An 18,081-nucleotide genomic window follows, 5' to 3' on the forward strand; every position below is an offset into this window, starting at 1 on the left:
AATCGTGAAAAGAAAAAAAGAAAAAGAGAAAATAGTTTCTTCCTTTTTTTATTTCTTCTTTTTTTTTATTTTTATTTTTTTTTTTTTTTTTTAAGTCTTTAAAGATAAGAAACGAAGTAAAATCAAAAGGATGTCATCGTGGGTCACACACTGGCCATGGAGAAAGCGTTCGTCCAGTGGCAACGGCATTGCCATTGCTTATTATAATTCCTCCTCCTCCTCCTCCTCCTTGGAAGAGAAGAAGAAGGAAGAGGAGGAGGAGGAGTAGATTTCAACGGAGTTCTCTCTCTCGAGAGAGTTTTTCACGCGAACAGCTGTTACACGGCGTTCACAGGGAACGTGTGGCCTCTCACGGATGCTTACCGCATATCGCTGAGGTTACGACGTAAGATCGTTTTGTCTGTCTGGCACAGATTGCCTTATCTATAAACGAGAGTCCTCTCTTTCTTTCTCTCTTTCTCTCTTTCTCTTTCTTTCTATTTCTTTCTATATTAGCTGCGTAATAAACGTTCCCGTTTCTTTTCGAATAATTCATGTCAGCCAATGAATGCTCCCTTCTAAACGCGCATACATTAGACTTTTATACGAGACACCGTGGCTAATAATACATCTACTTATTTCAGTTATAAATGTTAATTAGCCGTAAAATGATTAGATCTAATCAATGAATAAGCCAATAACCAATCTAATATTAACTCTTTATTTTTTTCTTTACTTCCCAGTCTTTTTCATTCTTCTTTAACGAGCGTAGAAAGTTAAAGAAAAAAACAAGAGGAAGAAGAAAAAAAAAGGAACAAAGAGAAAGATAAAAGAAAACAAAGGATAAGAAAGTAATCCTTTCCATCGTCATTAGATATAAATTTTTTTACTTTGTTATATACCATTCACGCGTATAGGTATATCTCGTTTTTCATATAGGCAGGGGTCAACGTTCGATAGTTTTCTGGAAAATGTGATCTGGTCTCGCGACCTTCGTAGAGATCAGTCGACCGTATTACATCGCTCGGAATATGCAAAAGGATCAAGGATATATGCAGATGAAGAGAGAGAGAGAGAGAGAGAGAGAGAGAGAGAGAGAGAGAGAGAGAGAGAGAGAGAGAGAGAGAGAGAGAGAGAGAGAGATTGACCGACGTTTATTCAGCTATAATCCTTTACGCGCGGATCGTCTCTCATTTACCATTCAGATATTCCAGTTTTTCTCATGGAATTCCAACGTTTGAGAGAGAGGGTCTTGCTCGCTCTAATCGACGATCACGAGCAATCATGCTGAGTCTATAATATCGATTTCTCTCTCGATGGGACGACGAAAAAGGTGACGAAGATATTGCGAACAAAGGGCAGATATCTTTGTTCGTGTAATTGTAAAATTAGTTTCTTTGCTAAATTAATCGAACGAGGAAAGAGCGAATAAGGGCAAAGGAAAGAAAATAGACGAAGAGGATTACAGATAAGGTGAGAGAGAGAGAGAGAGAGAGAGAGAGAAAACGATAGAGATAGTGATGGAGATGGAAAGAGAAACGAGCAATAACCTTCGTACGCGGAAACGAGACCTTGGCGTGTGCTCGGACCACCATAAAGTCTTACCTAATGTTCGAGAGCCGACGATAAGGACCGCACGAATGGCCGAACGATAGTGACTCGTTCGTCGTGCTCAATGGCTCGAGACTTTCACGAACATTCCTCTTCTCTCGAGGAGGAGGCTCGCCTTAGCCAGGGGCAACAAGAGCAACGGCAGCAGCACCACCAGCAACAGCAGTAACAGCAGCAACAGCAGCAATAGCAACAGCAACACACCACGGTCCCGTTCATCTTTCTCTCGTATTCTCAACTTGCCCTCCCTCTACTTTACTCTCTCGGACACACAGAGAGTAGCTTCTTCTTCTTCTTCCTCTTCTTCTTTTTCTGCTTTTTATTTTGTTTTTTTCTTCTTCTTCTTCCTCCTCTTCGTGTTTCCGCGGGATAGCTTTCAGCCTCGGGATCGAAGTAGGGCTTCGATGATAACAGCGCGAGACGTTCGAGCGGAACACGAGCGGAGATCGTCGCGTCACATCGCATCGCATCGCATCGCGGAAGTCCCGTTTAACCTGTCGAACTTTGCTTTACGAGCGAAGGCACCCTTTCCTTTCTCCCCCTTCCTCTCCTATCCCTTACCCCCTTACCCCCCTCGATTGCTTTTATTTCTTTCAATCCGTTCACAGAGACTTTATAATCTCTCACCCCTCCGGCATCGAATCGATCCTTATCCGTAGCGTACGCATAACTCTATTTACTTTTATTCACGTTTACAAGTTACGACGTTTTACTCCGAGATGAATGATCACGAGGAAGAGATAAATACATACACACACATATACAAATGATCATTCTTTAAGAATCGCGTTTATATTCGACAAATAGATTTCTTTCTTCGTGTAAATGGCATTATGCGATAGCTATGTATGTATGTATGTATGTATGTATGTATGTATGTATGTATCTATTTTCATACCCACATATGTACCTGTTTGAAATGTTTAAGTTCGAAAGATTCTTAGCCGAGGGAAATCAGACATTCTTCGGCCAGTGATGTGTGTTTACGTTAGAGAAAGTCGGCTAAGATGACGGATCCTTGGAAAGACAGGAAAAGAATTTATTTGATTTATGCAAATAGGTAATATACGATAAAGCTTACATGTATTTATGTATGTATTATATATCTGTACATATATTTTCCACCTACCTAGTCTATCTACTCTACTCTACTCTACTCTACTCTACTCTACTCTACTCTACTCTACTCTACTCTACTCTACTCTACTCTACTCTAATCTAGCTAGCTACCTACCTACCTACCTACCTACCTACCTACCTACCTACCTACCTACCTACCTACCTACCTACCTACCTACCTACCTACCTACCTACCTACCTACCTACCTACCTACCTATCTACTTCGACGAAAGATTCGATTAGGCCAATAGATTAGGGTATTATCTCGCGAACGATCGGTCATCGTAACGTACCTATGTATGTACGAACTAGGAAGCGAATCGTTCGAACAACGCAACAACTTCTATAGAATGTAATGGCCGTTCGAAAAGATTTTTTTTTTCTTGTCGATCGTTGACGAGCGATGCTACACGAGCTATATATTAAGACCGTTCGGAACGGCTTTCCATGCAATATGCATCGAACCCTGAATACCGGTATTACGGTGTATTCCCGAGAAATGATTATCCTTTGAAAGGATCTGCATTCCAGCAGGCCTCTTTTTGCAAGGTCGGCCTTTATTATTCCACCAGTGGTTGCGTAACGTCCAAGCCGATGCCTATATACCGAACGAGAAGTTTTCGTTTTATGAGGTCCGTCTCTTACTGTATTACATGTCATGCCATCTATCTTTCTCAAATTTCTTATCGTTTCTTTTTCATTCATTCATTCATTTATTTCCTTTTAATTTCTCTTTGATTTATTCCTTTTCTTTTCCGAATATCTTTTCTTTCTTTCTTTTTCTTTTTTTTTTCCTTTTTCCTTTTCATTTCTTTCTTTTTATTTTTCCTCAACTTTCCTTTTTTTTTCAATATTTTATTATAATATTATTACTATTATTATTATTATTATTATTTTTTTTTTTTGTATTTATCTCTTTATTCTAATATCCTGGAGAAACAGGAAGAGAGTTGGATGATAGTAGGAACGATGCTAAGGCTAAAGGAATACGGTTGGTCATTAAATGAAGGTGGCATGCAAGCGGCACGATTTCTAGTACGTCGCCCTTCGCCAGGATAACGCTTTGGTATGTAGCCACTGTAACGAGGATGCGAATATAATAACTCTGTCATATACGCTCGCACGTATGCTCGCGATATATTCTCGCCAACGTTTCTTCGTAAGAACAAGAGAGATAGAGAGATAGAGAGATATAGAAAGAGGGAGACAGAGAGAGAGAGAGAGAGAGAGAGAGAGAGAGAGAGAGAGAGAGAGAGAGAGAGAGAGAGAATGAGGAAGAGAAAGAGAAAGAGAAAAGACAGAAGGCAAGATGGAAAGGGAAGGGATAGTGAGAGAGAGAGAGAGAGAGAGAGAGAGAGAGAGAGAGAGAGAGAGAGAGAGAGAGGGAAGGTTTTGAAATCATTGAGAAGAACTGGCTTTGGAAATGTCCGAAAAATATTTACAGCATAAGTTTACTTATAAATTCGGAATTAAATTCCACCAATTGTCAGTATCGTATAAAGATATCTTTTTATCATTTTCTTTTCTTTCCTTTTTTTTTCTTTTCTTTATTTTCAATCGAATCAACGAAATCATTTTACACACACGTACACACACACACACACACACATATGTATATATTACACATACATACATACAAATACGTATGTGAATAATGAACAATGTGAGCACGTATACGTATGTATGTAAGTACATATAGGGTCTCTTAGAAAGCTGCAATAATAGTAACAGCAGCAATAGTAACAGCAACAACAGCAACAGTAGTAGTAGCAGCAACAGCAGCACCAGCAATAGCAGCAGCAGCAGCAGCATATATCGCGTGTACGTCTTACGGCTATTTACCCTTAGTACTTAAGCCTTGTTTCACTCGCGGCACGTTACGTTGTTGGTCGTTGGTACGCACATATAATTACGGCAAGTATACGAGTGTAAGATTTCTTCGAGACCGTCCACAGTAACCATTTCTATCGGTGAGTTTTGCGGTAACAACAACGATGACGACAACGACGACGACGACGACGACGACGACGACGACGACGACGACGACGACGACGACGACGACGACGACGACAACAACAACAACAACAGCAACAGCGTTGCCCACGTTGCCCATGTTGCCCACATTCTCTTTGCCTGTCTCGAATAGGTTTCCAAAGAGAGAAAGAAAGAGAGAGGGAGAGAGAGAGAAAGATAATGCTCGAAGCTTTTCACCGAGTCTTTTCATAGTATTATTCTAACGATAGAGATCAAATTTCCAAGGTTTCATGATTTTCTTTTTTATTAATCATTATAACGTATAGATCACTCGATCGGTGGTACTTACTCTTATCTTCGTTTTTTATTTTTAATTCTTTGCGGTCCTACACCGAGTCCAACTCGACATCACATTTCGTTCACAAGCGAGTCCTATATACCTATATATATATAACTACTAACATATTTCGAGTTACTTGCTCGAATTATATATAATACATATAAATATATATTTATGTGAATATGTATATATATATATATATATATGTATATCGTCGTAGATTTGTCGGGGGAGGGGGTAAAAATATTGAATCAAAGGGAAACTATTTGATATGATCGAAAATAACTTGGAAAGATTTAATAATAATAATAATAATAATTATAATAATAATGATGATGATAATAATAATAATAATGATCGTAAAATTAAAAAATTTTTAAAAACTCTTCAGTCTCATTACTACATATTAACGTTTGATTCTCTCTATATGTCTCTTTCATTTTTATTTTTTTATTCTGTTATTTTTTATTCATTTTTTTTTTTTTTATTGCAATATAATATCCTTACAAGTTTAGATATGATAATGTTGAGAAATAAGATAGAGAGAGAAAGAGAGGGTGAGAGAGATAGAGAAATGTTTATAATTAGATTATAAGGGAAAATTGAATTGAATTGATCATATTGAGTCGAGATCACTAGGTTCACATTCTTCTCTATAAAATATGCATATCAAGCTTGTAACGCAATTCGCATACTCTCGCGTGATACGTGCGGTTCAGGAATGGACGAATGAAAAGAAAAAGAAAATATAAAAAATAAAATAAAAAATAAAATAAATTTCGTAGGTTATCTTAGAAAATGATCTTGATCCTGATCGCATCCCTGATCAACAGCACAAGTTATATACATACTTCGATATATGATCGTTCTGATCTTTGCGTGAGTCTAACTGACTAATATACGTTTGAAAGATATCTCTCTGTGCGTATATATGTATATATCTGTATATATATACAGATGTATCTATCTATACATATATATATATGTATATACGTGACTAGCACGCGTGAACGGCTTCTGCAAGGCGTTTTTGTGGGATTCTAATCGCGGCGACTCGTTTCGTATTATACGTGTGCCAGATAAATATATGCCTTCCTCCTTTGCTCCACAGACCACGTGCTCGGAATGCCAAGTTTACTTTTACATACTTACTTGACGAACGCGTTACGCCTTCTATTTTCTCTCTCTCTCTCTCTCTCTCTCTCTCTCTCTCTCTCTCTCTCTCCTTCCTTCTTAAATATCTTTTATTTTTTTCCTCTCTTTTTCATTGCTTATTCGTGTGCTATCATTCCTTCCTACGTATGTAGATACTTACATACATGTATGCACACGCATGTGTATATATATATATATATATATATATATATATATATATATATATATATATATATATATATATATATAGACACACACACACATATACATACATATATACGTACGAATGTATGCCAGGGAAAGTATAGATGGAACGCCGATTCTATAAAGCAAGGAATGTTCGATCGATTCTTAAAAGGACCTTGCGAGGTACGATCTTGCGTAGGATTTGTCGTATCTATGAGCTAGATTGAGACAGGCCTTGATCATATTTTTTTTTTCTTTTTCTATTTTTTTTTTCTTCTGTTTTTTTCCCCCCTCTTGATCAACTTCTTTTAATGAAATCAATTTAAGATGGAATATTAATTAATAGATATGGATCTATATATCTCCGTATATACACTTGTTGCTATCGCATCGACAATATAAATGGATTTAGTTATGACGAACGATAATCGTTATTCGTCGAGGAAGTATTATTTTAGATTACACGGTTTTAGATTTATTATTAAGAAGACTCGAGGGTTGGAAAATAGGAAATAAAACATCGAACGACTGTTTACCGCACTATCGTGGCAAACTTGGTAGAGGCAATCTTTTCCATAGATAGTTATGAATTCCCATGGGTTCTCGTGAATTCATGGCTACGCCAGGAAATTCACTGGATATATACAACTATCCTATAAGTGATTTAATGAGCGCTCCCGGCGATAAAGAGCGAGATTCCTTTGGTCTTCTGGATAACTTTCAATCTAATTATCTTATCACGGTTAACGTAGCATAGTTCGTAGATCTTTTAGGTGATCTTAGTGAAAACTAGAATTTTCTTTTTAATTTCTAGTTTCATTATAATACTTTTGCCGTATCAAAAACAAAGCGATCAAGGTATAGATACATAAAAAAAAAAGAAAAAGGAGAAAAGAAAATGACGTATATAATTTTTCATTGAAACATCGAAATTAATAAGAATGAAAATTTTAGAATTAGAATTAGATTTTCAATTTAACTGTCTTATCAATATTAACGTAGCCATAGATCGAGGATCATAATTTCAATGAAAGTTAGACATTACTTTTTTTTTTTTTTATATTAATTCTTAGTTCAAATATTTTATCGTCGTATCGAAAACGATATATGTAATTGAGGTGCAGGTTAAGAGAGAAAAAGCGATAGATATAATTATCGATTGAAAGGAAATATCGAGAAATCAATGAAAAAGAATAAGAATGAATCTCTTAGAATCGAGATTTCACGTGAAAATCTGGACCGGTTCATCTTGTTTTAGTACGCGTGTTGTACAAGTCCTCTCGTGCCATTCGCGGAATGTGCCGACACGAGAGATCGGAGTCTTGGGTCACGACGGACAAAGCGAAAGTGAGTCGCTCGTCTTCTTCTTCTTCCTTGAACATCCACCTCCAATTCCAATTCCATCCTCCTTTTTCTTCATCATCTTCTTCTTCTTCTTCTTCTCTTTCTTTATCCTCGTTTAGTCCCGCTTATCTTCGCGATCTTTATTGGTGCGTGAGCGATTCGATCCAAATGAGATTTGTTCGATCTAACGATCGATGACTCTTGAAAGATCTTTAATTTTATCGAAACTCATTTCTTTCCCTTCCAACCTCCTTCCCTCTCTCCCTTCCCTTCATCTCTCATTCATTTTCCTTTCCACTACTTCTCTCAGTCTCTCATTTCCAATCAATCCAACTCATCTCTCGACCGACCGACATCTTCTTTTCCGTCACCCTTCTCATGCGACAATAGAATTTAGAAATAATTGAATTGTAATTAATTAGCGAGCACGGGATTATCCTTTCGTTTTCCTACCGAAATCCGTGCAATGGCAATGGACGTTATAAGATATATATATATATATATATATATACTATATAACACGTAGGCAAACATATTACGAGCAAGAAACGATAGGTGAACGGGTATGCAATAAAATGCATGGAACAATTAATGCCGAGCCGGACGTAAATACGTAGGTATGTATCGTATAAGTTGGTACGTATAAGCAACGTGATCGGTATAAGCAATATTACCGGCAGTTTAAGTCTCTAAGTAATTGCCAATTATACGCATAATAAGCAGTTAAAAGTGAAATTAATTGCCATTTGCAATAATGAAATCTTATTTGCTCGTCCTCATCTTTAAGTATGAGTGTCCTCGCCCTCCCCCTCCCCTCCCCATCCCCTTGCAAAAGACGCGAACCATTTGGCCCTACCCAAGAATTCGTTTTTCCATTTTTTAATGTAATTTATAACGTTCGTTCCCTTTTTGAGAATGAATCGAAAAGACGCAAGACGTTCATTCCATAGAGATATACAATCGTATTTTTTTCTTTTTTTTTTTTTTTTTTTTTATTTCTTTCTTTTATCGAATCAAAAGAGCCATAACACTCGGCTAAACGTATTGAATCATCCTCCTCCTATCTTGCGTGCCATTCACGGAATGTAAAAGGGAACAAAAGCGAAAGTGATTCGATAGGAGGAGTAGAGTGCGTAAACGGTCACTCGTCCGTGTATTTGTTCGTCCGTGAATAATAAGCGTGGGTGTGAAATACATTTCCATTCTCGAAAACGAATTGCCGAACATCGTCTAAGTTTTGAAAGGAAGCTGATTGCGATATCGAGTACGAGCGATTGTTTCTCGAGCGAGTATAAACGAACATTTCGTAACAAACTGAAAGTATCTATGTACTTTTATGAAATTGAATTTCGCGAGATCGACGATATTATTCTTTGATGATATTTTGAAAAATGCGATTGGAATCGTTTGTTCGTGACATTAAAAGAAAAAAGAAAAAGAAAAAAAAAAGAAAAAAAAAAAAGAAAAAAAAGAAGAAGTAAACATATCGAAGAAATCCAACAATGAGAATGTAATATATATACATATATACATACATATATGTTCCGCGTTACGATTGTCGTTGTAACAATGTCCTCGTACTCGACTATTATTTGTAAACTTAAGAGGACGACATTCGATAGGATTCGATCTATGATCGAATATACGTCATATTTTGTACTATTCATGAAAATGATAATTCACGATCAGTCTTAATCCGTCGAACTAAGTATAAATACGTACGTACGTTTAGGTCGGCGTTTAAGCCTCCCTCTCTCCTCCATCGCGAAAAAAAAACGTAGTGTTAGATTCCGTTGAACGAGAGAAGGAAGGTAGTCAGCATGGCACGAGGAAGAAGAGGACGGTGAAGGAGATGGAGGAGGAAGAGGAGGAACGTGGTTCGCCGGTTGAGCGAGAGCGATAAGCCAAAGAAAAGGAAAGTGAGGTGGGTAAGAGTTGAATCGTATCGAATCCGTGAGACCGTGTCCTTGGCCTGCGATCGGCCAATCTCGATTCCAATACTTGGTGGTACCGAGCGGATTATTCTAACTATTAAAAGGTTCCCTGTCATATCGAATTTCTCATCGTCTTATCGTATCCGTTGGTTAGATCCTTTCGAAATTCTTTGTTCTTTAGATTTATCAATGTTTACGAGAGAGAGAGAGAGAGAGAGAGAGAGAGAGAGAGAGAGAGAGAGAGAGAGAGAGAGAGAGAGAGAGAGAGAGAGAGAGAAAGAACAGAAACTACGAAGCTTCGATTGTACGAGGGATAAGATTAATAATCATCTTCGTAGTTGTTTATTAAAGAGAGAGGCCGAAGATGATAAGAATAATAAACAATAAAAAAGAAAAATAGAAGGGAATATTTTTCTCTAGACTCTTACATTGTTATTACTTACTTATTTACTTATTTATGTATCCAAGAGATTTACGTTGTTAACAGATCGTTTCTGTTAACGCGAACGCCATCCAAACGAAGCAAGTTATTTTAACGTTTCGGAAGATTTCTTAAAACTTTTCACAGGATGGAAAAGAACAAAATGCGGCAAGTTAAATTGGTATGCACTTTCGACGATGAATTTACTGTGAAATATCTGTATAGGTTGGTAGAAGGGAGGGGCGTTAATTCGAGGCTTCACGGAATAACTAAGCTTTCGCTCGGAGTTTAGGTTTTAATTAACGAGGCAAGGTCTCACGACGGAGCCTGCCAACTTCCTTGAGAACGGACCTGCCATGGCATTGTACCAGTACGTATTTCTCTCTCTCTTTCTTTCTCTCTCTTTCTCTCTCTGTTTGTCTATCTATCCATCTCTCTTTCTTTATATGTTTACTCGTTCCTTTCCCTCTTTCCCTCGACTTTTCACTTGTGCGTTTTAACGTTTCTTTTTTAAAGTAATAAAATTTATCAGAACGGCGAATAATAATAAGACGACCTTGTGCACGCAAGGAGAAAGTAGATCATCGTTCGACGATAATCGATGATCTCTCAAAGCAATCCCGTTTGAATGCCTCTCTAATTTGACGACGAGAGAGATAAGACATAGGGAAAGAGAAAAAAAGGGAACGAGTTTTTACTTTGCAAACTGAAATGGTCAGTGATATCGAGAAAAAAAAAAGAAAAGAAAAGAAAAGAAAAGCAAAGCAAAGAAAAGGAAAGAAATGAAATGAAGAAAAAAGAAAAAAAAGACGGGGAGAAAAAAAGAAGAGCAGCGAGAAGAAAAAGGGGAGAAACAGGCGGAAGGAAAAGCTGCTGTGCAACTTTCGAACGACGTTTTCGTGTTCTCGCGAGGGACAGGTGACACAAGGATCGTTACCTTTTTGGGAGGACGGAGAAGACTCGTTTCTTCTTAAATGATAATCGGAAATAGTGATCGAATCTGTAATTTATTTATTTATTTATTTATTTATCTTCTTTTCTTTTTTTCTTTTTTTTTTTTCCTTAACGCGTATATTCCTTCAATTCTTATCGGAGCGAAATGAATTGTTTTGTTGTTGTTTTTTAATTTTTTATTCTTTTTTCCTCCTTTTCCCTTTTTGTTTCTTTTTTTTTTTTTTATCTATCAGATAAGTACATTAGACGAGGTGTTAAAAATAATTAGACATATTTCTACGCATGGTTGCGTCATATTTGTTTTCTTCTTCTTCTTCTTCTTCTTCTTCTTTTTTCTTCTAATCTCTCTCTTGCATCTCTTTAAAAAGGTTCACGTAGAGCTCCTACGTGAGGATTTTAATTAAAAGCAGAACATCTGGAATAAAATAATAATAACAATGATCGGGATCTCGTTGAAAGATATATATATATATGTATATATACACCTTTTTGTTTTCTCATCGTCTCTCAACGATGAACAAGCTTACTCATCGTCTTACAGCATTCGTATAAAATTTTTGTTTCTCATTCCTTTCTCGCGGGACGATTCGTTCTCGGCTTCTTTTCTCTTCTCTCTTTTCTCTCTTTTTCTCTTTTTCTTTTTCTCGTTTTCTTTCTGTCTCGATCCTACCCTCCGGTCATCGACGATCTGGGTCACAATTAAGAAGAAAGCCAATGCCGATACTATTAAAGTTTATAATGGAAGTCCGCCAAGGACTTTCTCGTTTGAAGTGCGAAGTGTTGAGATACGCCCATTTGTAAAAGAAAGAGAGAGAGAGAGAGAGAGAGAGAAAGAGACGGATATGTTATGTCTCGGTTGGAAAGTTTCTATACTTGTTCGAGTTGGTACTGCATAAGAGAAGTATATTTGACGTATGCAAGCGTGTGAGAAGTATTTCGCCTAGTTTCCGTTCTCGAAGGAACTGGACCGTCCAAGGAACTGAACTCGAGAAAATCTTCTCTCTAGCTATCTCCCTCCCTCTCTCCTTTTTTACTTCGTTCCGCTTATTTCCTTCTCTCTTTCTCAATTATCGAATTCTAAGTTTCTTTTTTTCTTTGGTATAAAATAAAAATCAGAAAATATTTTTAATAAGAAGAAAAAGAGGTCGATAGATAGATAGATAGATAGATAAATAGAGAGAGAGAGAGAGAGAGAGAGAGAGAGAGAGAGAGAGAGAGACAGCGAGAGAGAGAGAGAGAAATAAATAAATAAATAAATAAATACGTTTAAAATGAGGTAATAGAGAAGGGAGATCGGAAAATTTGATAGACATCTTTGAGACGTTTCAGTGGCTCTTTATTAAGACGTGGTGTTAAGTAATGGGATTAGAAATTCATGAGGAAAGTAGAATGGAATTTATCTTCTCACATGTTTTACGATCGTAAGTAAACAACAAGGCGGATCGCGAAAGTTGTGCCTCATATTTTTATTTAGATATTCACATTGCGTTTCAAATTAGATTCATATCTTTCATCGTGTACATATATAAGCCTTTGTAAGTTTTTAAGATCGTTTTTATGACATTTAGAAAAATTGCTGATAAAAAGAAAATTTTAACATAAAAGATGCGACGATTAATTTCTTTTTTTTTTCTTTTTCTTTTTTTCGTACGTTCCACCTACAAATAATCATTAATGTATTAATTATATTCTTGATATATGAAGAAGGGGAGTTGGTGATCGGGAATTTAAAAAGAGTAAAGTTCAATATAAAATGTATACCAATGAATTCTTTTGTAATTTTTTATTTGCAAATTATTATTAATAGATCGATTATATTTTCGATGGATCATAAAAATTTTTTGTATTACAACAGTTGAATGATTTTGATGATTGTTTGTTTTTATGACGTATTAAAATATTATAAATATAAGACTCGTTGATAAGAGTAAAGTTTTGTATAAAAATTATATATTATTCTATATTTTTCTTATCTTTATTAAGAGTTATCAACTATTATTAATTATATTATCAATAGTTGGAGAAGAATTGTTGCATCAATTAAAGTTTCTGGTTTAGATTATCGTTTATTTAGCGGTAAGAGTCGAGGCCGTCCTTATTTACAGTTACGAGGAAGCTCGCGTATAATGTCTAGGGCGTATTGTGTCAAGTTGCACGTTATGTGTATACGCAGCGCATTTACGCGGCCTCTCTTATTTATGTTTTTATGTTCATATATATATATATATATATGTATATATGTATATATGCATATATACATACATATATGAATATGAGCGTATACATGAAGCGAGTAGTTCAGACTCAAGAGCACTATATGATCGGATAATGCGCGAAATAATACGTTGTCACCCGAGAAAATAGAATTGAAAGTCTTATAACAAGATATAGTTCGATATATCTATGAGAAAACTTCCTACTTGTCGTAACAATTTGTTATTTAAACGTAAAACGATTTAATTTATTCATACTTTCATATACATTTAATTACAATTCTTTATTAATATATCTCCATCGATCTTTTATCCTAATTGCATCTAATTTTATAATCGTTTTAACCATTTATAAGGAATAACTTTTTTGCTTTAATATTTTAAAAGAGATAATATGTATATACATACATACACAAATATATATATATATATATATATATATATATATATATATATATATATATCTGTACTAATTATAGATAATACATATATAATATTTATTAGTTATAACATTTAATATAATTCTTTAATGCGTAAATTTTCTTTTTTTAATACTTTAGAAAAGATCAGAAATAATCTATATTACTTAGTAGTTATAATATTTAATATTAGAATATTATTTTAAAATATTTAAAATGATATAAGATATGAGCAAAATAGTGATCTAAGGTAAGCATAAGGTAAATGCAATATAAGCGCAAAGTAAATGCAGGGGAAATAACGCAAACAAGGAAGTCGTGAGAATGTGCAATAATATCAATAAGCATTGTGCACGATATAGTTTCTACGTGTTCGCGTTAAAGTGCAAATACGTGAGTTAATTAAATACACATTTCGTCGGTTTACATTTGACGCTGTAAAAGGAGGAAGGCAGGTACAAGAAAGAAAGCACAACCTCGAAGCAAAGCGAAGGTTAAAGTTTCATTAGAGAAAGAGAGAGAGAAAGAGAGAGAGCTACATCTTATTTAGTTACTTATGCGGAACACGATAAGGCACGATCCGTGCAGTTGCAGCTACGATCCTGTTTGCGCCTCGCGGGATCCTCTCCAAGTGGTCCTATTTGTTGCAAGGACACCAATAGCAAACAACCTTGACTTTTACATGTCTCTTCAACCAACATCAGAGACGGACGATGCCTCTAACGACTATATTTTTTTTTCTTTTTCTCTCTCTCTCTCTCTTTTTTTTTTATATTATTTGCTTTCTGTACGTACGTACATAAGCGTTATATTCTTTCTTTATTTATTACCATCACCATCAACAACAACAGCAACAACAACAACGACAACAACAGCAACAAGTAATAGTAGTAATACTATTACTCTTATGTATATATATACTATAAATTTACATTTACATCTACATGGACATATGCGGTTGGTACACAAGGAACAGCTTAAAGTTCGTGATAAATTGCGATTGGAAAAAGGAATATAAGATGGCCGTGGTTCATGGAAGATTATATTGCATTGAATCGGCCGATTTTTCATTCTCGAGATTATATCGAAAGGCTTGAAATTCCTAACCGAGCGAAGAAACATGCCGCGGCAAGTGCCTTAGGCGTTGCTATCCGACCACCAATGAGGGTGCTCGGAGATTAGACAAGCCGGTACTTAGAACCTGTAACGAAGTCCGCGAGAACGAGGTTTAACACGCGAGCGTGTTGCGCTGGGTCACGTAAGTCGAATTCAAGAATCTTAACGGAGATCGAAGGAGTTCGTGTTACCGATCGAAAGGGTTAATTACTAGGCCAACTATAGCGCCAGCCAAACCTGTAACTCGGAACGTTCTTAAGATTTTTTCCATTTCATTTAGGATCTGCCTTACCTTATTTCTTTTCTTTCTATTTTCTTTTTTTCTTTTTTACCTTTTTTGTTTTGTACGCTCCATAATGGTGTCCATATTATTTTTAACTCGCATACTTACTTATTGCGTACATACATCTATATTATTTTTAACATTTCATTTTATTTTATCTGCAAACAAATTCATTCCGTTACTTCCTATTTGAAGTTTTTACCTATATTCTTTAAATATAAACTATAGTATAGGTACAGTATGATTATTATATCAATAGAATTTTTACATTATATAATTTTACTGTATCTAATGACAAGAGAAAAATAATTCAATTGTGGAAAGTTAAAGTTCACATTTGCGTGTGTTGGTAATAGATATAGATACACGCGCCGTGCATTGTCGCCGATAAATTTATCAAAATGTCAAAAAGGGATAATATATATATATATATATATATATATATATATATATATATATATATATATATATATATATATATATATATATGAAGTAGGGACTTGAAAAAAATTTGTCTATCCCTTATGGGTACTTGCGTGCACGATAATCGTATCGTTGAATTTTTTCATTATGTTAAGTAACTTATCGTTTACCTCGAGGTATGGGTTACAGATGGAGGACTTTACGATTACAATTCTACGATTTCTTTAAAAAGAAGAAGAAGTAGAAGGAGAAGGAGGAGGAGAAGGAGAAAGAGGGGGATAGAAGAGGATCGTTGAGAAATCGCACGTGTAAATACTCTCTATGTCAGATTAGAGTTTTCGTTTGTGGTACCAGTGAAAGCTTAAAACCTGTGCGAATAAAACTGTCGCGTTTCTCTCTCTCTTTCTCTCTCTCTCTCTCTCTCTCTCACGTACATATACTGTACATAGTCTTTTTCTTTTTCTCTTTCTCTTTCGTTCAAACACGCTCGTAGCAGTAATCCCAACTGATATGTAAATTCTTTTAATGCCAAGAAACTCCCTCTTACACGTATGTGCGATACGCATAATCCTTATTGAAATCGTTGCGTATTCCTAGTTATAAAGTAAAAACTATGCGATTATAGATAGAGGATAAGATAAGAGAAAAATAGAGATAGAAAGAATAATAATAATAACAACAACAATAATAACAACATAAATAATAATAATAATAATAATAATAATAATAATAATAATAATAATAATAATAGTAAAAAAAAGAATAGACAATTTGTAATTAGGAGGATTTAATGCCGCTCTTTTCTACGACCCTTTAAAGATTTAAAGTTCTTAAAGTTCGAGACTTTTACGTGTTATGTTACATTATGCATTAGATAAAGCATATTGCAATAGAGATATTTCAATGACGACGATAGTTAAACGATATTTTTTATTTCCTTTTTTTTTCCTGTTTCTTTTCCTTTTTTCTTTTTAAGTTCCTATACTCTGAGAAAGAAGAAAAAAGTTTGCAAGAAAAGTCGATCGACGAGACGATAGCGAAATAAATCTCGTTAACGAGATTGAATCCTTGATCATTTTCTCGTATCTCTTCGTTCCACGTGCGTGTAATTAAGGATCGTTTCTCTTTCTTTCTCTCTCTTTCTCTCTTTCTCTTTCTTTATCTTTAGCGCGAGCAAATATTTACCCTTACGACCTATCGACGATAGAACACGCGACTCGCTTACACTTTCGCTCGTGCGGCTCGACGGCAAGCTCGAGAATTATTTCATGTTTTCGACCCTCGACGTTTACTTATTAAATACAGAAGTGACCTTTGACGCCATATATAACCCATAATGTAATAGAAACGCGCGCGGCAAGGAGCGCACACAGGTGGGCAGGTATTCTCCTTATTGGATACACACGTAACTCTTTACGTACGTCCGCCTCTTTTTGTCCCTTCCCTCCCTCCTCCCCTCCCACCTTCCCCAATTCCTCCTTCTCCTCCTGCTAAACCTCTCCCCGCTACTCTTCTTCTTATTTTTTTGTTTTGTTTTTATTTTTTTTTTTCATTCTTTCTACTCCCCTCCCTCCCTTCATTCTTTCACATTCGACTCGCATCCCTGCGATAAAACTGATTTACTCGCCCGGAGAGGTCGACGCAGCTGCGCTCTGATATATGCAGCCGAGAATCTTCAAGGATCTTTTCTCTCTCCCCCCCTCCTCTCTCTCTCTCTCTTTATATATATATCTCTCTCCTTCTCTTTCTCTCATTCTCCTTTTGCCATCTACGACGAGGCAATTTAATTTATGACCAAAGTAGTCATCAGCGCGTGCCGAGTGAATAAAAGAGCGGGACTGCCGTGCCGCTCGAGAAGAGAAACCCTTTTCTTCCTTTCTTTTCTACCTACCTACCTATCTACCTACCTACCTACCTACCTACCTACCTACCTACCTTCCTTCCTTCCTTCTTTCTTTTCTTCCTTCCTTCCTTCCTTCTTTTCTTTTATCTTTTTTTTTCCGCCGATCTCTGTCTCGCTCGATCTCGTCCTTTCTTCTCAAACAGTCCCGACGAGATTTAATAATAATCGATTATCGAACAGAGACACGAAAGAGTGTAAAACCGGTCCGGCTTTTATAAATCACGATAACGCGATAGTTTATCGAGCTACCGGGTCAAAGAAATGGGCCATTTGGTAAGGTTCTAATTATAGATCGATTTAAATTTTCTATTCGAATCGATATTTTTCAAAGGATTGATGCAGTTTCTTTTTCTTTTTTTTTTTTCTTTTTCCATTTAACGATGGACTTACATATCTATCGGAATCGGACTGATTCGATTAATCAAATCTATTGAATATTTTTGTTTTTAGTTCTTGTTTGTTTGTTTTTTTTCATTTTTATATTTTTGTGATAGTCTTTCGGTTTTCTTTCTATAAAGAACGAAAGCACGCGTTTTAACGATTTCTTTCGATCTTGGTAACGAGCTTGAACGAAGAGAGGAGGAGGAGGAGGAGGAGGAGGAGGAGGAGGAGGAGGAGGAGGAGGAGGAGGAGGAGGAGGAGGTGAAGGTGGAGGAGGAGAGATCGTGGCTTCCACCGATTAGTTCGAGCGACCGTTCGTAAAGCA

General features: G+C 36.0%; 1 protein-coding gene across 5 annotated transcripts in view; it reads left to right on the forward strand.

Annotated features, from left to right (window-relative positions):
- LOC124424230 overlaps positions 1-18,081 on the forward strand; it is a 54,240-nt gene that overhangs the window by 5,767 nt on the left and 30,392 nt on the right. The window contains exon 1 of one of the 5 annotated variants that reach the window (XM_046963000.1): positions 9,373-9,633. The exons of the other annotated variants lie outside the window; for them this stretch is intronic. The gene's annotated coding sequence lies outside the window, so the exon portion shown is untranslated. Of the gene's footprint in view, positions 1-9,372; positions 9,634-18,081 lie in introns of those variants that run through there. 5 annotated transcript variants of the gene reach the window in all.

This window comes from Vespa crabro, chromosome 5, assembly GCF_910589235.1.
Source record: "Vespa crabro chromosome 5, iyVesCrab1.2, whole genome shotgun sequence".
NCBI classification, from domain to species: domain Eukaryota; kingdom Metazoa; phylum Arthropoda; class Insecta; order Hymenoptera; family Vespidae; genus Vespa; species Vespa crabro.